The sequence below is a fragment of the Lucilia sericata genome, unplaced genomic scaffold (assembly GCF_015586225.1).
Source record: "Lucilia sericata isolate MDLA Ls3-8-SP2 unplaced genomic scaffold, ASM1558622v1 Contig000585F_arrow, whole genome shotgun sequence".
In the NCBI taxonomy this organism is placed as follows: domain Eukaryota; kingdom Metazoa; phylum Arthropoda; class Insecta; order Diptera; family Calliphoridae; genus Lucilia; species Lucilia sericata.
Genome location: NW_023994592.1, coordinates 196,063 through 222,768, shown reverse-complemented (window position 1 = coordinate 222,768; position 26,706 = coordinate 196,063). Strand labels below are relative to the sequence as shown.

The 26,706-nt window shown below is 30.2% G+C and overlaps 1 protein-coding gene across 1 annotated transcript in view; it reads right to left on the bottom strand.

The window, feature by feature from the left end:
* Positions 1-26,706, bottom strand: part of LOC119606439 (probable serine/threonine-protein kinase DDB_G0282963) — a gene marked incomplete at its 3' end in the record, with an annotated part of 135,043 nt that overhangs the window by 36,077 nt on the left and 72,260 nt on the right. Inside the window, exon 2 of the mRNA XM_037959953.1 lies at positions 4,664-5,040. The remainder of the gene's footprint in view (positions 1-4,663; positions 5,041-26,706) is intronic.

Sequence of the window (26,706 nt, the reverse complement as noted above, 5' to 3'; positions counted from 1 at the left end):
ACTAGAACTGAACTAGAACTGAACTAGAACTGAACTAGAACTGAACTAGAACTGAACTAGAACTGAACTAGAACTGAACTAGAACTGAACTAGAACTGAACTAGAACTGAACTAGAACTGAACTAGAACTTAACTAGAACTTAACTAGAACTTAACTAGAACTTAACTAGAACTGAACTAGAACTTAACTAGAACTGAACTAGAACTGAACTAGAACTGAAGTAGAACTGAAGTAGAACTGAACTAGAACTTAACTAGAACTTAACTAGAACTGAACTAGAACTGAACTAGAACTGAACTAGAACTGAACTAGAACTGAACTAGAACTGAACTAGAACTGAACTAGAACTGAACTAGAACTGAACTAGAACTGAACTAAAACTGAACTAGAACTGAACTAAAACTGAACTAAACAGTTTGATCTACTCTATAGTTTGATTTAGAGTCTTCTATAGCCTTGTTTGTTGCCTGGTCATTATTATTATCTTAAATCTCTTATAGAAAAATTTAATACCTTTTAAATGCCTCACAAACTTTGCATGTTACCTTCTAATCTACACGACATCCGCCTGTCTGTCTGCCTTCTCTGTTCTAACCACTTTTCTGTAACACAAAAGCCACATTTGCTAAATGTGTCATAAACTTTTGTGATTGAAACATGTCATAAAAATCCATAACCTATAAAAAACTATTAAAAAACTTATTTATTGTTACTTTATTTTATACAATATATTTTTTATATTTTCTCGTAACTTTTTCTTTTTGCCAACCAACTACACTAACATAGTTTCAGTTGTGTTGCTGGAAAGAAAAAAAAAAAAAAAAGCCTTAACAATGCATACTTTTAGGCAAGAGTAACTTTCGCTCTAACCCATAAAAAGTTTGATCAATAATTTGTTTTTTCGTTTTTTTTTTTGCAATTTTTTCTATTAAAGTTAGTTGAAAAAAAAGAAGAAATTAGAAAACTCTTGTCATCAGTAAAAAAGAAAAGTGTTTTTAATGTTATTTTATAATTAGTTTAGAAAGCTATTTTTATTTTAAATAATTTTTTTCTCAATAGTTTTTTTCGTTTTTTAATTTTCTAATAAAGTGTTACAAAACATTACTTTCACTATACTCCTTTAGTGATTTATTAACTTGTAATGCATTACTTTTTAGTTGGCCAGACACTATATAGATTTAAAAGAAATTGCACTAAAAATAGGATAGGTAATTTATCTTTTCTTTCTTACATGATTTTTCTTCTATTCAATTTCACTAAAAGATTTTTATATTTTTTTTTGCAAATTTTATTTTTTGCTTTCTCTTTTTCTTGAAGTATATAATTTTTTACTTCGGTTGGTGTTTGCTGTTTTCTAACCAACACCTGCTGTCAATTTCAAATTACAAACCACTAAATAAATAAAAGCTTACGTCATGTCTCCTATAAGTATGCTTTAGTTTAGAAATTTAGTTTTTGAAGGAAGAAATAGGTAGAAAAAGAAGGCTATAAGAAAAATTGATTAACTTAGCATCTAAATCTACTCTACGTTTAGTCTATAGTCTAGTCTATAGTCTAGTCTATAGTCTAGTCTATAGTCTAGTCTATAGTCTAGTCTATAGTCTTGTCTATAGTCTAGTCTATAGTCTAGTCTATAGTCTAGTCTATAGTCTAGTCTATAGTCTAGTCTATAGTCTAGTCTATAGTCTGGTCTATAGTCTAGTCTATATTCTAGTCTATAGTCTAGTCTATAGTCTAGTCTAAAGTCTAGTCTATAGTCTAGTCTATAGTCTAGTCTATATTCTAGTCTATAGTATAGCTTACAGTATAGTCTATAGTCTAGCCTATAGTCTGTTGTTCAGCCTGTAGTGTAATCTATAATATACTTTATAATCTGCTCTATAGTATATTCTTTAGTGTGATCTATAGTTTGATCTAAAGACTGATCGATAGTGTGTTCTATCTAGTCTATAGTCTAGTCTATGGTCTAGTCTACAGTCTAGTCTATAGTCTAGTCTATAGTATAATCTATAGTCTAGTGTCTAGTCTATAGTCTAGTCTATAGTCTAGTCTATAGTCTAGTCTATAGTCTAGTCTATAGTCTAGTCTATAGTCTAGTCTATAGTCTAGTCTATAATCTAGTCTAGCCTATAGTTTAGTCTAGTCTAGTCTATAGTCTAGTCTATAGTCTAGTCTATAGTCCAGTCTATAGTCTAGTCTATAGTCTAGTCTATAGTCTAGTCTATAGTCTAGTCTATAGTCTAGTCTATAGTCTAGTCTATAGTCTAGTCTATAGTCTAGTCTATAGTCTAGTCTATAGTCTAGTCTATAGTCTAGTCTATAGTCTAGTCTATAGTCTAGTCTATAGTCTAGTCTATAGTCTAGTCTATAGTCTAGTCTATAGTCTAGTCTATAGTCTAGTCTATAGTCTAGTCTATAGTCTAGTCTATAGTCTAGTCTATGGTCTAGTCTATAGTCTAGTCTATAGTCTAGTCTATAGTCTAGTCTATAGTCTAGTCTATAGTCTAGTCTATAGTCTAGTCTATAGTCTAGTCTATAGTCTAGTCTATAGTCTAGTCTATAATCCAGTCTATAGTCTAGTCTATAGTCTAGTCTATAGTCTAGTCTATAGTATAGTCTATAGTCTAGTCTATAGTATAGTCTATAGTCTAGTCTATAGACTAGTCTATAGTCTAGTCTATAGTCTAGTCTATTGTATATTCTATAGTCTAGTCTATAGTCTATAGTATAGTCTATAGTCTAGTATATATTCTATAGTCTAGTCTATGGTCTAGTCTATAGTCTAGTCTATAGTCTAGTCTATAGTCTAGTCTATAGTCTAGGTCTATAGTCTAGTCTATAGTCTAGTCTATGGTCTAGTCTATAGCTAGTCTATGTCTAGTCTAAGTCTAGTCTATAGTCTAGTCTATAGTCTAGTCTATAGTCTAGTCTATAGTCTAGTCTATAGTCTAGTCCTATAGTCTGTCTATAGTCTAGTCTATAGTCTAGTCTATAGTCTAGTCTATAGTCTAGTCTATAGTCTAGTCTATAGTCTAGTCTATAGTCTAGTCTATAGTCTAGTCTATAGTCTAGTCTATAGTCTAGTCTATAGTCTAGTCTATAGTCTAGTCTATAGTCTAGTCTATAGTCTAGTCTATAGTCTATAGTCTAGTCTATAGTCTAGTCTATAGTCTAGTCTATAGTCTAGTCTATAGTCTAGTCTATAGTCTAGTCTATAGTCTAGTCTATAGTCTAGTCTATAGTCTAGTCTATAGTCTAGTCTATAGTCTAGTCTATAGTCTAGTCTATAGTCTAGTCTATAGTCTAGTCTATAGTCTAGTCTATAGTCTAGTCTATAGTCTAGTCTATAGTCTAGTCTATAGTCTAGTCTATAGTCTAGTCTATAGTCTAGTCTATAGTCTAGTCTATAGTCTAGTCTATAGTCTAGTCTATAGTCTAGTCTATAGTCTAGTCTATAGTCTAGTCTATAGTCTAGTCTATAGTCTAGTCTATAGTCTAGTCTATAGTCTAGTCTATAGTCTAGTCTATGTCTATAGTCTATAGTCAAGTCTATAGTCTATAGTCAAGTCTATAGTCTAGTCTATAGTATAGTCTATAGTCCAGTCAATAGTCCAGTATATAGTCTAGCCTATAGTCTAGTCTACAGCCTAGTCTATAGTATAGCTTACAGTATAGTCTACAGTATAGTCTATAGTCTGTTGTCCAGCCTGTAGTGTAATCTATAATATACTTTATAATCTGCTCCATAGTATATTCTTTAGTGTGATCTATAGTTTGATCTAAAGACTGATCGATAGTCTAGTCTACAGTATGTTCTATCGTATGATATTTAGCCTATATATCCGATGTATAGTCTGCTCTATAGTCACATATGTATTCTTATCTGTAGTTTGTTATATATTCTGGTCTATATTCTGATATATAGTTTCTCCTGTAATCTCTTACATAGTCTGTTTCATAGTCTCATCTTTAGCCTGATCTATAGTCTGACCTTTAGTCTGAACTATAGTTTGATCTATAGTTGTCTCAGCTATAGACAGATCTATAATTGTATCTATATTATAATTCATAGTTTTATCTGTTGCTTGATCTATAGTAAAAACTAAACTTTTATGGATTGTCTGGTTTCGAGCCTAGTATGTGGTCAAGTTTGCTGGTCTATATAATGCAAAAGCCTGTGCATTTTGAAATGTTTTACATTATTTAGAAAATCTACCAAAATTTTTTATAAACTTTATTAATAATTTAGTTTTCCCAAACAAAATTGTGTAGGGCACTCAAAAGAAAAATAAACTGATTCAAGGTTGCTTGCAGTTCGTTATTTTTTTATATTAAAAAAAACTAAACTTGTAGTTGTAGCAAAAATAAAAAAGAAGTCTACTTAAAAAAATTGCTACAATGAAATACTATAACGTCATACGATTTTAAAATAAACATTTTTTATCATTTGAGAGCTGTTGGGTAGAGGTTTTTGTTTGAGTTCGATTTACTAAAAAAATAAAATAAAAAATAAGAAAATCTTTTTTTTAGTTTTAAATATTTTACTCTTGTATACAGATTTAAGTTTATAAATCTTGAAATAAGTACTTAGAAAATAAAACTGTGGCATATTTTTAGGTATTTTTTTTTTTTCGTTCTTTCTTTCCACTCATGTCTACTTACCTATGCAAAATATATTGACTTTTATTTGATTTGATTTTGTTATTATTTTAACTGCTGCGGTTGTGTGTGTAAAAATTTTCTTTCTCTGGCTTTAGTTAAAAATTTTGATTTCGCGTGTAGTCGAATTTGTTTAAACATTTGTGGGTTTTTTTTTGAGGGGGAGTTCTGTTTTTCTTTCTTGGGGCTGTAACTTACGTTTTATTTGTTGCTTCACATATCACCAATTTTTGATTACTTAACATTCGTAAGTTTATTAAATTAAATATGTATAATATAAATAAAGCAATTTCAATTTATATAGAGTTACACAAACCCTAAAGTCGTTGTTGTTGTTTTAAGCTCAAAATTTTGTTAAAATAATATGATGAAAAAAATACCTAAAAAGAAACAAAAGTATAAGAAATATATTAGGTTTTTATCTTTAATAATGTTTGCTAAGACTAAAGGTATGGTTTATTTATTTTCCTTACTTATGTAAGCTTCTAATCCCCTAAAAGTATGTTATGATTTATGATAATTTTTGAAAAATTAATGTTTTCAATAAAAATAAAGAGTTTTCTTTTTCTCTTTAAAAGATTACATTATATGTTAATCATTTGAAATGAGTGTTTTTTTCGTTTGCTTAAAAATTTTAACCTTTTGAATTGTATGTAGGCCATGATTTTAAAATATATTTTTTTAATTTTCTTAAAGGTTAACATGTTTGAGCAGAACAATAGATTCAAGATGGATTAAGATTAATATATTTTATTTAAACTGTAACATTTTTAAGTACAGTTAACATACATGCATATTATTAATCATCCTAAGAGTATACCTCGTTTTTTACTCATTTTTAGGAATGTAATGTATACTATAAAGGTATTAAAAGGTTTTAGATTGAAATGAATTAAGAAGACATATAATCTGTAAAACAAAGTTGTAGATGGGCATAATTTTTAATTAAAAGTCTCAGAAAAAAGTCTAGTCTATTGTCCAGTGTACCATATAGTCTGGTCTAGTATATAGTCTAGTCTATAGTGTAGCCTATAGTCTAGTCTATCGTCTTTTCTACAGGATAGGAAATTCTAGTCTATAGTCTAGTCTATAATCTAGTCTATAGTCTAGTCTATAGTCTAGTCTATAGTCTAGTCTATAGTCTAGTCTATAGTCTAGTCTTTAGTCTAGTCTATAGTCTAGCCTATAGTCTAGTCTATAGTCTAGTCTAGTCTATAGTCTAGTCTAGTCTATAGTCTAGTCTATAGTCTAGTCTATAGTCTAGTCTATAGTCTAGTCTATAGTCTAGTCTATAGTCTAGTCTATAGTCTAGTCTATAGTCTAGTCTATAGTCTAGTCTATAGTCTAGTCTATAGTCTAGTCAAATCTAGTCTAGTCTATAGTCTAGTCTATAGTCTAGTCAAATCTAGTCTAGTCTATAGTCTAGCCTATAGTCTATAGTCTAGTCTATAGTCTAGTCTATAGTCTAGTCTATAGTCTAGTCTATAGTCTAGTCTATAGTCTAGTCTATAGTCTAGTCTATAGTCTAGTCTATAGTCTAGTCTATAGTCTAGTCTATAGTTTAGTCTATAGTCTAGTCTATAGTCTAGTCTATAGTCCAGTCTATAGTCTAGTCTATAGTCTAGTCTATAGTCTAGTCTATAGTCTAGTCTATAGTCTAGTCTATAGTCTAGTCTATAGTCTAGTCTATAGTCTAGTCTATAGTCTAGTCTATAGTCTAGTCTATAGTCTAGTCTATAGTCTAGTCCAGCGGTTCCCACCGTTTTTTACTTCGCGGACCCCTTGAGGAATTTATTTAATTTCACGGACCCCCATACATATTTTGATATCTTATTGTTATAAATAATTGTTCATACGAAAATTGTCTTAGTCCTGGTCCATAAACCCTATAAAATATTCCCGTACATTGAGAATATTTAGTATTTCGGAGATGTTTTCAATTACATGGTTTTAAATATAGAATGACTTCTAACATGATGTTTAATTTTATGATCGTGAGAGCTTTCATGTTCATTTCTCGCCAAGGTAGCGAAAAGGTTTCTTTATCAAGTATTGTCGACATGTGCTTAAAGAGTCATGTTTCTAAATTTTTTTGCGATTGCATAGGAGTGAGCTGAGTATGTAAGCTAAGTTTTCGGGAAAATATGTGAAAGTTAGACTTCTTCGATGTTGTTGCGTAATGCGTTACCCACATAAAATATGACCTGAACTCTTTGCGAATGTACTGTGAATTTAGATCTTAAATTTGAATTTTAAAATACCTACTAATTATTTTACTGCGTGGTTTTGACTATTTACGCAAAACGCTATGAATTTTCTGATGTTGATTTAATAATATTGGACAACAAAATGAAGTTAAAATCTGTGTATCACGTCGGAATTGGAATATTTATATTTAAAATTAACTAGATTAACACTTTTGCTTACAATTTATAAAAATATTATGAAATGTGACCTAACTTCATATTCCGGGATACCAGTATCAGTATTTAATTCTAAGGCAAATCATTATCCGTCTAATATAAAAACATTTATTTCGATACATATACATTTATAAAAATTACAAATCACGTAATACTTTACTTTATAAAAGTGAAACAATAAATTTGTAGGGCCTAGCTTCATCCTGATAAACGACCGAAACAATAAAATTCAAAAAGTCACCAACAAATCTGGGATTATTGAATAAAAATTGTGTATTTTAGTATTTATGAAAAATTTGGAGATATTTTTAATATTTTCTAACATATAGAGAATATTTTTTATTCATGATTTTTCTCGTTCGTCTTCGCGGACCCCCTAGGATTTTGCTACGGACCACTAGGGGTCCGCGGACCCCCTTTTGGGAACCGTTGGTCTAGTCTAGTCTATAGTCTAGTCTATAGTCTAGTCTATAGTCTAGTCTATAGTCTAGTCTATAGTCTAGTCTATAGTCTAGTCTATAGTCTAGTCTATAGTCTAGTCTATAGTCTAGTCTATAGTCTAGTCTATAGTCTAGTCTATAGTCTAGTCTATAGTCTAGTCTATAGTCTAGTCTATAGTCTAGCCTAGCCTAGTCTAGTCTAGTCAAATCTAGTCTAGTCTAGTCAAATCTAGTCTAGTCTAGTCAAACTTAGTCTAGTCCATAGTCTAGTCTAGTATAGTCAAATCTAGTCTGGTGTAGTCAAACCTAGTCTAGTCTATAGTCTAGTCTATAGTGTAGTCCAGTCTATAGTGTAGTCTAGTCTATAGTTTAGTCTAGTCTATAGTGTAGTCTATAGTCTAGTCTATAGTCTAGTCTATAGTCTAGTCTATAGTCTAGTCTATAGTCTAGTCTATAGTCTAGTCTATAGTCTAGTCTATAGTCTAGTCTATAGTCTAGCCTAGCCTAGTCTAGTCTAGTCAAATCTAGTCTAGTCTAGTCAAATCTAGTCTAGTCTAGTCAAACTTAGTCTAGTCCATAGTCTAGTCTAGTATAGTCAAATCTAGTCTGGTGTAGTCAAACCTAGTCTAGTCTATAGTCTAGTCTATAGTGTAGTCCAGTCTATAGTGTAGTCTAGTCTATAGTTTAGTCTAGTCTATAGTGTAGTCTATAGTCTAGTCTATAGTCTAGTCTATAGTCTAGTCTATAGTCTAATCTATAGTCTAGTCTATAGTCTAGTCTATAGTCTAGTCTATAGTCTAGTCTATAGTCTAGTCTATAGTCTAGTCTATAGTCTAGTCTATAGTCTAGTCTATAGTCTAGTCTATAGTCTAGTCTATAGTCTAGTCTATAGTCTAGTCTATAGTCTAGTCTATAGTCTAGTCTATAGTCTAGTCTATAGTCTAGTCTATAGTCTAGTCTATAGTCTAGTCTATAGTCTAGTCTATAGTCTAGTCTATAGTCTAGTCTATAGTCTAGTCTATAGTCTAATCTATAGTCTAGTCTATAGTCTAGTCTATAGTCTAGTCTATAGTCTAGTCTATAGTCTAGTCTATAGTCTAGTCTATAGTCTAGTCTATAGTCTAGTCTATAGTCTAGTCTATAGTCTAGTCAATAGTCTAGTCTATAGTCTAGTCTATAGCCTAGTCTATAGTCTAGTCTATAGTCTAGTCTATAGTCTAGTCTATAGTCTGCATTCTAGTCAATAGTCTGGTCGATATCCTAGTCTATAGTCAAGTCTATGGTCTTGTATATAGTGTACTCTATAGTCTAGAATAGAGTCTATTTTATAGTGTAGTATATAGTTTATTCTGGACTCTAATCTGGTCTAAAGTATGGACTATAATATACTCTTTTATTTTGACAATATTCTAGTATATAGCCTGACCTAAAGTCTGTGCTTTAGTCTAGTATGTAGCCTAGGCTGATACAATTTTGTACAATTTGCTTGAAACTTTTAACTTACTTATTAAATTTTAATTTCAAATAAAATTTCCTTACCCCCTAAAAATAGGCTATTATTTCTTTTTATACTTTGCAACAAACTTCTAAAAGAAATCCTTCACTTTTCAAAACATTTATATAAAATTACACAAAAACATTTTTATTTATATAAGGTTTGTTTTATAACCTCAGCACTATCAACGTGGAAACGTATTGAGTTGAGGTCAAAGAAACTATTATTTACAACAACTATGTATGCATGTATGTATGCACTTGCCCCTCTGGAAAAAAACGACTACTCTTTTGCCACAACTACTATTACCAGTAAAACCCTGATAAATAGTTTAAGTAAGTCATAGCAAGAGTTCTACTATTTCCAGCACATAGTTGAACTTCTTCGTTAGAAACTATACTACCAAGTGAGTAGAAAAACTAAGTGAATATTTTTCTTTTTTTCTCTAACCTAAGGTCTTTAGTATGAGTATTTAAGTGTTGCAAGTCCTAGTAGTGGAAGTGGTAGTAGCAACATAATTCATCTAGTGGAATGATACACGTTTTCTGAGCAAAAGCAAATGTTGTCTATCAATTTGTAGTTTTGCAAGAAGCATAGGGAAAGGAAGACTTGTAAATGTATAAACATTTTGTGTTCTCCACAGTAATTTGCCACAAGACCAACACGAACTGTTTTGCAAAAAAAAAGAAAGAAAAAAAAAAAAAAATGAAAATAAAAGAAACAACCCAAAGCCATAACAATGAGGCAAAGGACCTTTTACTGCTTGCATGTCCACACAGAATGAAAAAAGAAACCCGAACTGAAAACAACAAATTATAGTGTTGTCGCAATTTTAAATGTACGATATGATGATAACGACTAGGAAGAGTAACATGGTGAGTGGTCAAGTTGACACCATAGACCAGCAATCGTTTAAAAAATTATGAATAGTCTAGCCTATAGTCTAGTCTATAGTCTAGCCTATAGTCTAGTTTATAGTCTAACCTATAGTCTAGCCTATAGTCTAGTTTATAGTCTAGCCTATAGTCTAGTCTATAGTCTAGCCTATAGTCTAGTTTATTGTCCAGTCTATAGTTTAGTCTATAGTCTAGTCTATAGTCTAGTATATAGTCTAGTATATAGTCTAGTCTACAGTCTAGTCTATAGTCTAGTGTATAGTCTAGTATATACATAGTATATAGTCTATAGTCTAGTCTATAGTCTAGTCTATAGTCTATTCTATAGTCCAGTCTATAGTCTAGTCTATAGTCTAGTATATAGTCTATTCTATAGTCTATTCTATAGTCTAGTCTTTAGTCTAGTCTATAGTCTAGTCTATAGTCTAGTCTATAGTCTAGTCTATAGTCTAGTCTATAGTCTAGTCTATAGTCTAGTCTATAGTCTAGTCTATAGTCTAGTCTATAGTCTAGTCTATAGTCTAGTCTATAGTCTAGTCTATAGTCTAGTCTATAGTCTAGTCTATAGTCTAGTCTATAGTCTAGTCTATAGTCTAGTCTATAGTCTAGTCTATAGTCTAGTCTAGTCTAGTTCTATAGTGTAGTCTATAGTGCAGTCTATAGTCTAGTCTATAGTCTAGTCTATAGTCTAGTCTATAGTCTAGTCTATAGTCTAGTCTATAGTCTAGTCTATAGTCTGGTCTATAGTCTACTCTATAGTCTAGTCTATAGTCTAGTCTATAGTCTAGTCTATAGTCTAGTCTATAGTCTAGTCTATAGTCTAGTCTATAGTCTAGTCTATAGTCTAGTCTATAGTCTAGTCTACAGTCTAGCCTATAGACTAGTCTATAGTCTAGACAATAGTCTAGTCAATAGTCTAGTCAATAGTCTAGTCTATAGTCTATTCTATAGTCTAGTCTATAGTCTATTCTATAGTCTAGTCTATAGTCTAGTCTATAGTCTAGTCTATAGTCTAGTCTATAGTCTAGTCTATAGTCTAGTCTATAGTCTAGTCTATAGTCTAGTCTACAGTCTAGCCTATAGACTAGTCTATAGTCTAGTCTATAGTCTAGTCTATAGTCTAGTCTATAGTCTAGTCTATAGTCTAGTTTATAGTCTAGGCATAGTCTAGGCATAGTCTAGTTTATAGTCAAGTCTATAGTCTAGTCTATAGTCTAGTCTATAGTCTAGTCTAGAGCATGGACTGTTTAGTCTACAGTCTAGTCTATAGTAAAGTCTATAGCATAGTCTATAGTCTAGTCTATAGTCTAGTCTATAGTCTAGTCTATAGTCTAGTCTATACTCCATTCTATAGTCTAGTATATTGCCTAGTCTATAGTGTAGTCTATAGCTTGGACTATAGTCTAGTCTATATTATATGTATTGTCTAGTCAATTGTCTGGACTACAATTTGGAGTAAATCTAGACTATAGGCTCTGACATTTGATCAAATATATATATATGCGAAAATATATAGGGCCTTTTTAGTTCCTTTAGGAAACAGTGTACCTCCTCTTTGTGACAAAAGAAGAAAAACCTAGAAACATGTTAAGAAATGTTTTACTTAGTTGCTCTATTTTACTATACAATTCGTACTCTGCAATTGTTGTTGTTATTGCTGTAGCAATAAATTGTATAACAGAAATATATAGTTGCTACAATATGTTGAAGGGAAAAGACTCAAAACAACAACATGCAACCAACAGCAATCAAACAACAAGAAAAAGTTTAAAGAAACACAATATGACTACAAGATTGTAATGAAAAAATGAAAGGACCAAAATAAAGCAGAGTTTTGTAAAGTAAATATATGAGGTACTAGTGAAGTGGAAGAAGGTAAATAATAAACAATTTAATAATAAACAATAAAATGAGGTTATAGAGTTGGTAAAGTAATATTATTACAAATATTATATACAATTTTGCGATAACCTATTAAATTTTGGTTAAATTTTCAACAGAAATTCGAATTGAAATATTATCGTCCAACAGCTGGCGTTAGTCACAGTTCGTAACTCTTATGCTAATACTTTAAAATTTAAAGAAAAAGTAGAATTGTTTATAAGTAGATTATCTCAGATATTAATGGACCTATGAATAGAGTACATACTGAAAGGATAATCAGGCAGCGTTGCCAGATGTTTAAATATGTTAAAATTTTGTTTTCAAATGGATTTTTTATAACCATTTTTACAATAAAATGTTTTTGTTTTTAATGTTGTTATAATTTTATTTCTCGTTTAGAATTTGTTATTATTGCTTTAGTTAACTTAAGGACTTTTCAACACTTTATATTCTACTACTCTATACATTTCTATAGAAAAAGAAACAATAACAACCGAAATACAAAAGGATATAAAGTTTAAGGTGTGTGTTTCTTAGACACATACATACACAGAAATCCTTTTCATAGTTGTAGCAATAGAAACTTTTTATTGAAATGTTATTGTATTCTATTTTATAATACAAAAAAAGGTGTAATGTTTCCTGCAAAGAATTGCTTTAAATGTTTATTTTATTACCAAAGAGGTCCTTGCTCTAAAAGTTTAAAAAATGTTTTCAAAAGACCAACATCCTGTAAGTATTTTCTTTCTTACAAGTGTTGACTTTTTGTCTTTTATTGTTAAATATTTATTTAATTGTTTATAAAATTTTATTATTTATATTCTTGTTTATAAATTTGTTGTAATTTAAATGAAATTGTTAATTGATATGGTTAGAAACAAAACACTAACAAAAACTGAAGCACAGTTTTAGGTTTCAAATTGTTAAGACTATAGAATAGACTATAAACTGCGCTATACACTTGACTTTAAACTAGATTATACACTAGATTATAGACTAGACTATAGACTAGATTATAGATTAGACTATAGCCTAGACTATAGCCTAGACTATAGACTAGACTATAGACTAGACTATAGACTAGACTATAGACTAGACTATAGACTAGACTATAGACTGGACTATAGACTAGACTATAGACTAGACTATAGACTAGACTATAGACTAGACTATAGACTAGACTAGAGACTAGACTATAGACTAGACTATAGACTAGACTATAGACTAGACTATAGACTAGACTATAGACTAGACTATAGACTTGACTATAGACTTGACTATAAACTTGACTATAGACTAGACTATAGACTAGACTATAGACTAGACTATAGACTAAACTATAGACTTGACTATAGACTAGACTATAGACTAGACTATAGACTAGACTATAGACTAGACTATAGACTAGACTATAGACTAGACTATAGACTAGACTAGACTAGACTAGACTAGACTATAGACTAGACTATAGACTAGACTATAGACTAGACTATAGACTAGACTATAGACTAGACTATAGACTAGACTATAGACTAGACTATAGACTAGACTATAGACTAGACTATAGACTAGACTATAGACTAGACTATAGACTAGACTATAGACTAGACTATAGACTAGACTATAGACTAGACTATAGACTAGACTATAGACTAGACTATAGACTAGACTATAGACTAGACTATAGACTAGACTATAGACTAGACTATAGACTAGACTATAGACTAGACTATAGACTAACTAGACTAGACTATAGACTAGACTATAGACTAGACTATAGACTAGACTATAGACTAGACTATAGACTAGACTATAGACTAGACTATAGACTAGACTATAGACTAGACTATAGACTAGACTATAGACTAGACTATAGACTAGACTATAGACTAGACTATAGACTAGACTATAGACTAGACTATAGACTAGACTATAGACTAGACTATAGACTAGACTATAGACTAGACTATAGACTAGACTATAGACTAGACTATAGACTAGACTATAGACTAGACTATAGACTAGACTATAGACTAGACTATAGACTAGACTATAGACTAGACTATAGACTAGACTATAGACTAGACTATAGACTAGACTATAGACTAGACTATAGACTAGACTATAGACTAGACTATAGACTAGACTATAGACTAGACTATAGACTAGACTATAGACTAGACTATAGACTAGACTATAGACTAGACTATAGACTAGACTATAGACTAGACTATAGACTAGACTATAGACTAGACTATAGACTAGACTATAGACTAGACTATAGACTAGACTATAGACTAGACTATAGACTAGACTATAGACTAGACTATAGACTAGACTATAGACTAGACTATAGACTAGACTATAGACTAGACTATAGACTAGACTATAGACTAGACTATAGACTAGACTATAGACTAGACTATAGACTAGACTATAGACTAGACTATAGACAAGACTTTAGACTAGACTATAGACTAGACTATAGACTAGACTATAGACTAGACTATAGACTAGACTATAGACTAGACTATAGACTAGACTATAGACTAGACTATAGACTAGACTATAGACTAGACTATAGAATAGACTATAGACTGGACTATAGACTAGACTATAGACTAGACTATAGACTAGACTATAGACTAGACTATAGACTAGACTATAGACTAGACTATAGATTAGACTATAGACTAGACTAAAGACTAGACTATAGACTAGACTATAGACTAGCCTAAAGACTAGACTATAGACTAGACTATAGGTTAGACTATAGACTCGACAACAGTCCAGAATATAGACTAGTCTATTGTCTAGTTTACAGAATATACTGCACTATGAACAAGACTAAACAATAGAATAGACTATGGACTAGACTATAGTCTAGACAGAGGAAAAGTATGCTAGCTTTAAATATTGTTGCCTACTTTAAGGCTTTTATTTTAAATTTAGCTAAATCTGCTCTAGTATTTCAATCCACATATTCGATTTTTTTCTACGTCTAAGCAAATACAATGTCCTGCACTAATTTCCGACTCTTTGTGTTTCACCTTAATCAAAAACACTCAACAAAGATTGAGCTGATTAATCAGTACTAAGGATTTAATTACAATTATCTTTCACCTTGTAACCTCAAAACTGGAAATGCACTTAACGAATGAACAAACAACAATTGCTGCAAATGTTTAACAAAACTCAGCACACACATTCCATCGAAACGTATAGAATTTTTATTCTTAACCAATAAACATTCATTAAAGCTTTAAATTTACAACGAGATAGAGGCTATTGGTCAGTTTGAAAACCTCAAAAAATGAAGGTTTTTCCCTCTTTGCTGACCATTAAAAGTTGAAATGTTTTGTTAAGTCTTTAAAAGGGATTTGCACAAGACTAGATCAAAAAACACTTGTCAAAACTGGCAAATTAAAACTAAAATAGACCAAAGATAAAATGTGCCTTTTAAAGGTTGAGGCGACAAGTAATAATGACAAGTCTGGCAAAATGTAAAGACATTTTAATGGAAAATTTTCTATGACATAGGTATAGACTACTTAGAACTAATAAGTGTCATCAGAAATCTTAAAACAAATTGTCATTTTTAAGGTACAAATTTCAATGCCTTTAAAGTTACAATATTTTCTGCAAATACAGAAAACTTTTGTGTGTAACTTTTCATATCAGTCCGAAACATGCATACGCATGCATAGTCCTGACCATTCAATTCAACTATTTAGGTAAACAACCTGTCCATTTGTGGATAAATTGTGCTGCATGAGGTGTTTTCGTAATGATTTTGCTAAATACGAACAAAATGTAAAAATAAAAACAACTCTAGTATAACAGAAAACGAGGGTAGAGAGAAAAAGTCGTAATTTTAATTTGTAAAACTTGCACATAATTTCTTTATACAAGTATCTCTCCTGCCATTTGCTGCCTCTTCTAGCAAAATTTTTATTTAGGACTAACAACCAAAAATATTCATTTATAGTTCATTAAATTCTGGACAAGACAACAACACAATACCGGAATACTTAACAAAAAAACTAAACTAGAAATGACAGCAACAACTGTAGAATGATATGAGAAACAAAAAACACAAGCAATGACTATTGAAAATCATTTCATGTGGAAGAAACAAAAATCGTATGAAAATACACAGATTTCTCGAGTATTGTTTACTAATTTCTCTCTAACACCAGGAAGTTACAGGAGAGAAAAAAAATTTTTATGTAAGAATTTACGGAAAAGCTTTCAGTTAATAGTACTGGTCTCAATGAATATTAGGGCAGTTTTCACTATATAGTCTGGACTACATACTGTTCAGTATATAGTCTGGACTATAGTTCAGTTTATAGTGTGGACTATAGTCTAGTCTATTGTCCGGACTATATTCAAATCTATAAGCTAGCCTACAGTCTAGACCAGACTATACCATAGTCTGGACTATAGTCTAGTCTATAGCCTGACTTTAGTCTAGTCTATTGTCTGGTCTTTAGTCTAGTCTATAGTCTGGACTATAGACTACAATCTAGCCTATAGTCTGGACTATAGACTACAGTCTGGAGTAGTCTATAGTCTGTACTATAGTCTGGACAATATACTAGCCTACAGTGTAGACTATAGTCTATTCTATAGTCTAGTCTATAGTCTAGTCTATAGTCTAGTCTATAGTCTAGTCTATAGTCTAGTCTATAGCCTAGTCTATAGTCTAGTCTATAGTCTAATCTATAGTCTAGTCTATAGTCTAGTCTATAATCTAGTCTATAGTCCTATAGTCTAGTCTATGGTCTAGTCTATGGTCCAGTCTATAGTCTAGTCTATAGTCTAGTCTATAGTCTAGTCTATAGTCTAGTCTATAGTCTAGTCTATAGTCTAGTCTATAGTCTAGTCTAGTCTATAGTCTAGTCTATAGTCTAGTCTAGTCTATAGTCTAGTCTAGTCTATAGTCTAGTCTAGTCTATAGTCTAGTCTATAGTCTAGTCTATAGTCTAGTCTATAGTCTAGTCTATAGTCTAGTCTATAGTCTAGTCTATAGTCTAGTCTATAGTCTAGTCTATAGTCTAGTCTATAGTCTAGTCTATAGTCTAGTCTATAGTCTAGTCTATAGTCTAGTCTATAGTCTAGTCTATAGTCTAGTCTATAGTCTAGTCTATAGTCTAGTCTATAGTCTAGTCTATAGTCTAGTCTATAGTCTAGTCTATAGTCTAGTCTATAGTCTAGTTATAGTCTAGTCTATAGTCTAGTCTATAGTCTAGTCTATAGTCTAGTCTATAGTCTAGTCTATAGTCTAGTCTATAGTCTAGTCTATAGTCTAGTCTATAGTCTAGTCTATAGTCTAGTCTATAGTCTAGTCTATAGTCTAGTCTATAGTCTAGTCTATAGTCTAGTCTATAGTCTAGTCTATAGTCTAGTCTATAGTCTAGTCTATAGTCTAGTCTATAGTCTAGTCTATAGTCTAGTCTATAGTCTAGTCTATAGTCTAGTCTATAGTCTATAGTCTAGTCTTAGTCTAGTCTATAGTCTAGTCTATAGTCTAGTCTAGTCTATAGTCTATCTAGTCTATAGTCTAGTCTAGTCTATAGTCTAGTCTATAGTCTAGTCTATAGTCTAGTCTATAGTCTAGTCTATAGTCTAGTCTATAGTCTAGTCTAGTCTATAGTCTAGTCTATAGTCTAGTCTATAGTCTAGTCTATAGTCTAGTCTATAGTCTAGTCTATAGTCTAGTCTATAGTCTAGTCTATAGTCTAGTCTATAGTCTAGTCTATAGTCTAGTCTATAGTCTAGTCTATAGTCTAGTCTATAGTCTAGTCTATAGTCTAGTCTATAGTCTAGTCTATAGTCTAGTCTATAGTCTAGTCTATAGTCTAGTCTATAGTCTAGTCTATAGTCTAGTCTATAGTCTAGTCTATAGTCTAGTCTATAGTCTAGTCTATAGTCTAGTCTATAGTCTAGTCTATAGTCTAGTCTATAGTCTAGTCTATAGTCTAGTCTATAGTCTAGTCTATAGTCTAGTCTATAGTCTAGTCTATAGTCTAGTCTATAGTCTAGTCTATAGTCTAGTCTATAGTCTAGTCTATAGTCTAGTCTATAGTCTAGTCTATAGTCTATAGTCTAGTCTATAGTCTAGTCTATAGTCTAGTCTATAGTCTAGTCTATAGTCTAGTCTATAGTCTAGTCTATAGTCTAGTCTATAGTCTAGTCTATAGTCTAGTCTATAGTCTAGTCTATAGTCTAGTCTATAGTCTAGTCTATAGTCTAGCCTATAGTCTAGTCTATAGTCTAGTCTATAGTCTAGTCTATAGTCTAGTCTATAGTCTAGTCTATAGTCTAGTCTATAGTCTAGTCTATAGTCTAGTCTATAGTCTAGTCTATAGTCTAGTCTATAGTCTAGTCTATAGTCTAGTCTATAGTCTAGTCTAGTCTATAGTCTAGTCTAGTCTATAGTCTAGTCTATAGTCTAGTCTAGTCTATAGTCTAGTCTAGTCTAGTCTATAGTCTAGTCTAGTCTAGTCTATAGTCTAGTCTAGTCTATAGTCTAGTCTAGTCTATAGTCTAGTCTAGTCTATAGTCTAGTCTATAGTCTAGTCTATAGTCTAGTCTATAGTCTAGTCTATAGTCTAGTCTATAGTCTAGTCTATAGTCTAGTCTATAGTCTAGTCTATAGTCTAGTCTATAGTCTAGTCTATAGTCTAGTCTATAGTCTAGTCTATAGTCTAGTCTATAGTCTAGTCTATAGTCTAGTCTATAGTCTAGTATCTACTATAGTCTAGTCTATAGTCTAGTCTATAGTCTAGTCATAGTCTAGTCTATTAGTTCTAGTCTAAGTTTAGTCTATAGTCTAGTCTATAGTAGTCTAGTAGTCTATAGTCTAGTCTATAGTCTAGTCTATAGTCTAGTCTATAGTCTAGTCTATAGGGGGTCTAGTCTATAGTCTAGTCTTAGTCTAGTCTATAGTCTAGTCTATAGTCTAGTCTATAGTCTAGTCTATAGTCTAGTCTATAGTCTAGTCTATAGTCTAGTCTATAGTCTAGTCATAGTCTAGTCTATAGTCTAGTCAATAGTCTAGTCTATAGTCTAGTCTATAGTCTAGTCTATAGTCTAGTCTATAGTCTAAGTCTATAGTCTAGTCTATAGTCTAGTCTATAGTCTAGTCTATAGTCTAGTCTAATTTTGGTCTACCGTAAAAAAGTATCACCCTAATATTTTGAAAAGTTCTAAAAAGTGTTGATATATTGTTTATCTATGTGTGTGAGTTTATTAAATTTTCTGTTGAAGTGGTCAAGTCATGATGATATTTTCGGTTTAGAAAACAGCATGTAAACTTGTATGTTCCTTATTCAAATGGTGTTTGTGTGTGTTTGTTGTAATGTTTATTTATAAGTCTGTAAAAGACAAACTCACTTTTTTTTGTCGGATACCCTTTATATAAAGCTTATTTTGTTGAGCAATTGACAACCCTGATAAATGTTTTTTTTTTCCTGTTTACTGATTTGTATATTTTGAGATTTGAGTAGTCAGATAAGCTTGAAAACAATATCTTTTACTAACATTTGATTAATTAGTTTTCATTCCGTTATGCCAGATATTTATCTGGGTATTTGAATGAGGGTCTTGGTAGGTGTTTGCTTTTGTAATTTATTTGGGTTTTTTTCTTGTGAAATAGAAAAGGATTTTATTACAAATTATTTTAAAATCAAATTAACAAAGTTTTGCTTTAGTTTGAATGAAATTGTTTTGTTTAAAGGACAATAAATTCTATTGAGATTTTTAACACTTTAAAAGTTTAAATGTTAGAAAACTATAAATATTATATTAGAGCTGAGAAATTTGTTAAAAGTTATTTTAATGCTCCATAGTCAATAAGTTTTTTTTATAAAAGAACAGTGGGGTGAAACCATTTAGTCCAGTTTAGTTATGAACATTTAAGTGTTCGGGTTCAGATATAGTTTAATATTAATCCAAATACAAATATTTAGTTTCTATTGAATATACGTGAATTGTTTAAGATTTCTTGGAATTTCAAGTTTTTGGTCCTTCGGTACATGATATTATTGGTCCTTCCAGCCAATACTTAACATTTTCTTTACTGTTCTTAACAAAATACTTTCTATTCCTCATCCGTCAGCCATTTTTTGGTGTTAAACTACCGCTACTTTTTTAGTTAAACAAACATATACAAAGAACTTGAAACAAGAGACGTGAACTTGAAGCCGGAATATTTCTTTCTTCCCAAAAACAAAAAAACTGGAAAGTAGCAAAATTTGTGCAATGAAGTATAATAAAACTTTTCTTTTCATTAGACGTTCGTTGGTCGTTTTTTGTGTGCTTCGTTTAAACGTGATTCTTGTACAAATTGCTTATAAACAGACAAAATATATATTACCAGAAAAAATGTTAAAGAACTTTTTTTAAAAGTCATTTTTTTTTCTTGCCTTTTGTTTTATATATTTTTCTCTTCAACCACTTAACTAGAGACAATAATAAATCCTGGAAAAATCCTTAACAAAATTTCTATAGAGCCGGAGAAGAAACTTAAATGTTTATTAGTAGGAGAGTTATTTTTTTTCAAACATTTTCTAACTTTTGTTTCAGGTAATAAAGTAGGAAGTAAATTGTTAAAGAAATTCTATATATATTTTTTTAAAATAATTGTGTCTATTATCTTGCTAATTTTGCTGCTTTTTTATGAAACTTCAAAATAAACATGACAATAACAAACATTATTATAAAATGAAATAAATTAGAGAAAAAGTTAAAAATTAACGTAAAAAGTTATTTTTCCATTTTTATAAAAAAAAGCAGCTCAAAACATAATAAGATTAAAACAAAAACTTTTTCTATTGTTCAAACTAGACAAGCTTGTTGTCCAGGAAGTTGTAAAAGATTTTGTTAATAACTAATTACTAGATAATATTTGTAAAGGGAAATAATAGAAAAACAAGCCAAAAAGTATGCTATGAATTAAGTAATTAAGCACAGATATTAAAACAAATTTTGCTAATGAAAAAAGCCAAGAATTATACTATGAATTAGATAATTAAATACTGAGAGAGATAGAGAACAAAAGAGAGAAAAACGTTCGGCAATAGACTTAATAAACAGAATTAGAACAGAACTAGAGCAGAAATAGAAAAGAACTAGAACAGAACTAGAAAAGAACTAGAACAGAACTAGAACAGAACTAGAACAGAACTAGAATAGAACTAGAACAGAACTAGAACAGAACTAGAACAGAACAAGAACTAGAACAGAACTAGAACATAACTAGAACAGAACTAGAACTGAACTAGAACAGAACTAGAACAGAAGTAGAACAGAACTAGAACAGAATTAGAACAGAATTAGAACAGAACTAGAACAGAACTAGAACAGAACTAGAACAGAAGTAGAACAGAACTAGAACAGAACTAGAACAGAACTAGAACAGAAGTAGAACAGAACTAGAACAGAACTAGAACAGAACTAGAACAGAACTAGAACAGAACTAGAACAGAACTAGAACAGAACTAGAATAGAACTAGAACAGAACTAGAACAGAACTAGAACAGAACTAGAACAGAACTAGAACAGAACTAAAACAGAACTAGAACAGAACTAGAACAGAACTAGAACAGAACTAGAACAGAACTAGAACAGAACTAGAACAGAACTAGAACAGAACTAGAACAGAACTAGAACAGAACTAGAACAGAACTAGAACAGAACTAGAACAGAACTAGAACAGAACTAGAACAGAACTAGAACAGAACTAGAACAGAACTAGAACAGAACTAGAACAGAACTAGAACAGAACTAGAACAGAACTAGAACAGAACTAGAACAGAACTAGAACAGAACTAGAACAGAACTAGAACAGAACTGAACTGGAACTGGACTAGAACTGAACTAGAACAGAACTAGAACAGAACTAGAACAGAACTAGAACAGAACTAGAACAGAACTAGAACAGAACTAAAACTAGATCAGAACTAAAACTAGATCAGAACTAGAATAAAATTAGAATAGAACTAGAACAGAACTGGAACAGAACTAGAACAGAACTAGAACAGAACTAGAACAGAACTAGAACAGAACTAGAACAGAACTAGAACAGAACTAGAACAGAACTAGAACGGAACTAGAACAGAAATAGAACAGAACTAGAACTCTCTCATCATATTTGTTTTAAGTTTATATTAGTTTAAATTTAAAAATATGTAAATACCTTTACGCCTAAAGCGAAACCTAATAAAAAATTTGACCTAGTTTAAAAAAACTCTCAAATATGAGAATAAACATAGCCTTAGGTTTTCATTACCAAAAATTTACTTAACATAGTGTTTTAATAAAAACAAGAAGATAATTAAATTTAACTGGGTTAATTTGTAAATTAAAAATAAATTCATAATAAACTGCTGTCCACAAACAGCTTGTTATCATAGAAGATCCCTAAAGTAGGCTACATAAAATTATGAAATTATAATTTAGTTAAGGAAATTTGTGAGCTAAAACAGATAGAAAATGATAAGGAAGGACATTGAGAAATATCGTGGTCTTTTTATATAAAATCCTTTGAATGCCTTAAAGGTTTAAGAAAAAATGCCGTAAAGGGAAGTGTTGGGATTATGAATTTTGTTAAATTAGTTGTAATGGTTTCTTGAAATTCCACCTGCTCAAATTTATTTTATAACATTTTTGCATCAAAAATTTCGTGGCCTTCAAAGAATACTCAAAACTGAAAACCTTTTATTAAAAAACGATTTATGGCAAAATATTTCTTACAAAAATCAATAGAACAGAAATATTGCTAAAATCATCACCCACAGACACCCCTAATTTGAGTACAAATAATTGACAAATTTCTTACATGCATGTGTGTGTGTGTGAAGTGATGACTTTCATAGTGATTTGATAAATGCTTAAAACATGTATCAAAATAATACAAATAAATCTGGCAAAAAATAAGTGTAGATGTATGCATATAAATGTATTTGTATTTCCGCACATATTTCAACATACATTTTCATAAACGAAACAAAAAAGAAATATATAATAAATCTAGGAATAAAATGAAAATGTCATCAGAAAAAAACCATAAATTATACATATTAGATTTATCATAAATTGTGACAAAAAAAAATTATGTATATAAATAAATATAAAAATGACAATAATACATAATAATGAAGGTGATAATGATTGTCAACAAGCACTATAATAATGATGCTGATGATGTTGATGACAATGTTAGAAGGTTGGTGTTTGATGCTGCTAAAGCAGACGATGATGATGACAGCGATAAAAATATGTAAGTGACATCAAATTATAATTGTATTTTTGTTAAATATCAAATCAATTGAACTTAAAGAAATGCAAACTGTGGCATATTGTAGGCTAAATAAAAAAAATTTAAGAGAAAATTGGAAAAATTTGGGAATTTATGAAAGTGTACAAAATAGGAAGAGAAATACTCGATATTATTGAAAAAAGCTATATATAATCCCCAAATTCCCAAAATGTTTAGCAAAAATCCCAGAATTAAAAAGTTCCCTATATTCCAACTTACTAACTAACTAACTAACTAACTAACTAACTAACTAACTAACTAACTAACTAACTAACTAACTAACTAACTAACTAACGAACTAACCAACCAACTAACTAACTAACTAACTAACTAACTACTAACTAACTAACTAACTAACTACTAACGAACGAACTAACTAACTACCTAACTAACGAACTAACTAACTAACTAACTAACTACTACTAACTAACTAACTAACTAACTAACTACTAACTAACTAACGAACTAACGAACTAACTAACTAACTAACTAACTAACTAACTAACTAACTAACTAACTAACTAACTAACTAACTAACTAACTACTAACTAAACTAACTAACTAACTAACTAACTAACTACTAACTACTAACTAACTACTAACTAACTAACTAACTAACGAACTAACTAACTAACTACTAACTAACTAACTACTAACTAACTAACTAACTAACTAACTACTAACTAACTAACTAACTAACTAACACTAACTACTACTAACTACTAACTAATAACTAACTAACTACTAACTAACTAACTAACTAACTACTAACTAACTAACTACTACTACTAACTAACTAACTACTAACTAACTAACTAACTAACTAACTAACTAACTAACTAACTACTACTAACTACTAACTAACCTAACTAACTAACTACTACTAACTAACTAACTAACTAACTAACTACTAACTAACTAACTAACTAACTAACCTACTAACTAACTAACTAACTAACTACTAACTAACTAACTAACTACTAACTAACTACTAACTAACTAACTAACTAACTAACTAACTAACTAACTAACTAACTAACTTACTAACTACTACTAACTAACTAACTAACTAACTAACTAACTACTACTAACTAACTAACTAACTAACTAACTAACTAACTTACTACTAACTAACTAACTACTAACTACTAACTAACTAACCAACTAACTAACTAACTAACTAACTAACCTTTTCTAAAAAATTTCCCTAAAACTTAAAATGTTCCTTATTATTAATATTATTTTGTATACAAATTCTTCATTTCTATAAAATTAATAAAATCCCTGAATTCCCAAAAAGTTTCATTAAAATCCAGAAAACCTTTTCTATAGTTATGACGAAAATTATATAAATATTATATTGATGGCTCTAAATAATTTGTTTTCTTAAATTTTAACATAATTCCTAGAATTCCAAAGTATTAAACACAAATTCCAGCAACCGGGAACTTAACAGAATGTTAAAAATTATAAATTTTCAACATTCTTGTTGTTCTTTAGAAGACCATGTTATTTTTATGAAATTTGCAATGTCTTTTTAAAATTCCCAAAATGTAAAGCTAAAATCCCAGAAAAAAACTTGAGGAATTTTTATGAAATTTTAAAGCAAATCTCAATTTTACTTATAAATAACAAATTTTTTAAGTTTTAATAGAATTCTCTAAATTCCCAATAAATTTCACAAAAATCCCACAAACCGTGAAGTTTGCCGGATAGTTAAAAAACGAAATTTTTTCTTAATTTAAGTAAATTTAAGCAAAAATACTTTGTTTTAATAGAAAATTTTATGATTTCTAAATTCCCAAGATGTGGAAACACAGAAAATAAAATTTATTGAATTCCCAAATAGTTTTTAACAATCCCTTAAGGGCTAAACATAAATTTATTAAAATAATTCAATTATTTCTTAAAAGCAAAAACAAAATATTATTAAATTTCATTAAAATAAAACTTAAACGTTTCAAACACATTTCACATGATTGTCTATGACAGTCATGTTTAAACTGTCGTACATATATAAAAGTATACAAGAAGTTGGGAAGAAAAAACATTATTTAAAGAAAAACTTAAGCTTTATATGACAACTATACTTTTATAGACTTATATTTATACAGGTACGTAGTTACAGGTTTATAAATTTGTATGTTTAGAAAATACACATGTAAACGTACTCCTACTACCAGGCAAGCACGTAGTATTTCTACATGTCTAAGTTAATATTAAGTGTGGAAAAACTTACAGACTTCATTTAATTTGTGTATGTTTTTCCTTTTTTCGTTCTACATGTGAATTTTGAAGTATTTTCTGTCTCCAGTACACACTTACTTATAACCCAGCAAACATTTTTAAAATATTTTCTTTATTTCTCCATTTTTTATATCAAACTTTTGTTGAAACTACATTTATAAAGCCATTCTACCAAAATTTCTTTAAAAATGTTTACTGGGTTATTATTAAACTTCACCTGGTATATGTTTAATTCAGTATGGTTTGTGTACTCTTGTCTCTGCTTGTGAGTGTGTATGTATTTGTGTAAAAAATTCAATTTATGAAATTTCATTTAATTCTTTATGATAAATATTATTTATCCTACACATTTTTTTCCTTATTTTGGTGCTGAAGAACAAAGAACATAAAATAATCATAAAAAATTGAGAGAAACTTCTCTACTTTATAAGTTTATGAGAACATAAAAGGAAGGGAGAAAGGGTATGAGTATTAGTGTTATAGACCACCCTAATGTATACTATATTTAACTTTTTTTATAGGCAAACATAAAAAGCATCATAATGAAAATTTAAAAAAGTAACATGACAACTTCTTTTTAACAAAAAAAAAAAAAAAAAACGATGAAACTAGAAACTTTTTAGTCAAAGTCAAATCTTTTGTTAAATTGTACATATTTTCCTTTTAATTGTAGCGTGTCGCGTTTCTTTGGGGGGAAAAAAACTCGTCAGCAAATTACAATGATAAATGAAAAGTCAATATAAATAATCATTAATAATACCTTTTATGGGTTTTATGAAAAGAAAGGGTGATTTTTAAAGAGGTGCATAACATATACCAAAAATAGACTATTCTAGCCTATAGTCATGTCTATAGAATAAGTTATCGTCTAGTATATAGACTAGTCTATAGTCTAGTACATAGATTAGTCTATAGTCTAGTATATAGACTAGTCTATAGTCTAGTCTATTATATAGACTAGTCTATAGTCTAGTATATAGACTAGTCTATAGTCTAGTCTATTATATAGACTAGTCTATAGTCTAGTATATAGACTAGTCTATAGTCTAGTTTAGTTAATAGACTAGTCTATATCTAGTCTAGAGTCTTGTCTATAGTCTAGTCTATAGTCTAGTCTATAGTCTAGTCTATAGTATAGTCTATAGTCTAGTCTATAGTCTACTCTATAGTCTAGTCTATAGTCTAGTCTATAGTCTAGTCTATAGTCTAGTCTATAGTCTAGTCTATAGTCTAGTCTAATAGTCTAGTCTATAGTCTAGTCTATAGTCCCAGTCCTATAGTCTAGTCTATAGTCTAGTCATAGCCTGTCTATATCTAGTCTATAGTCCTAGTCTA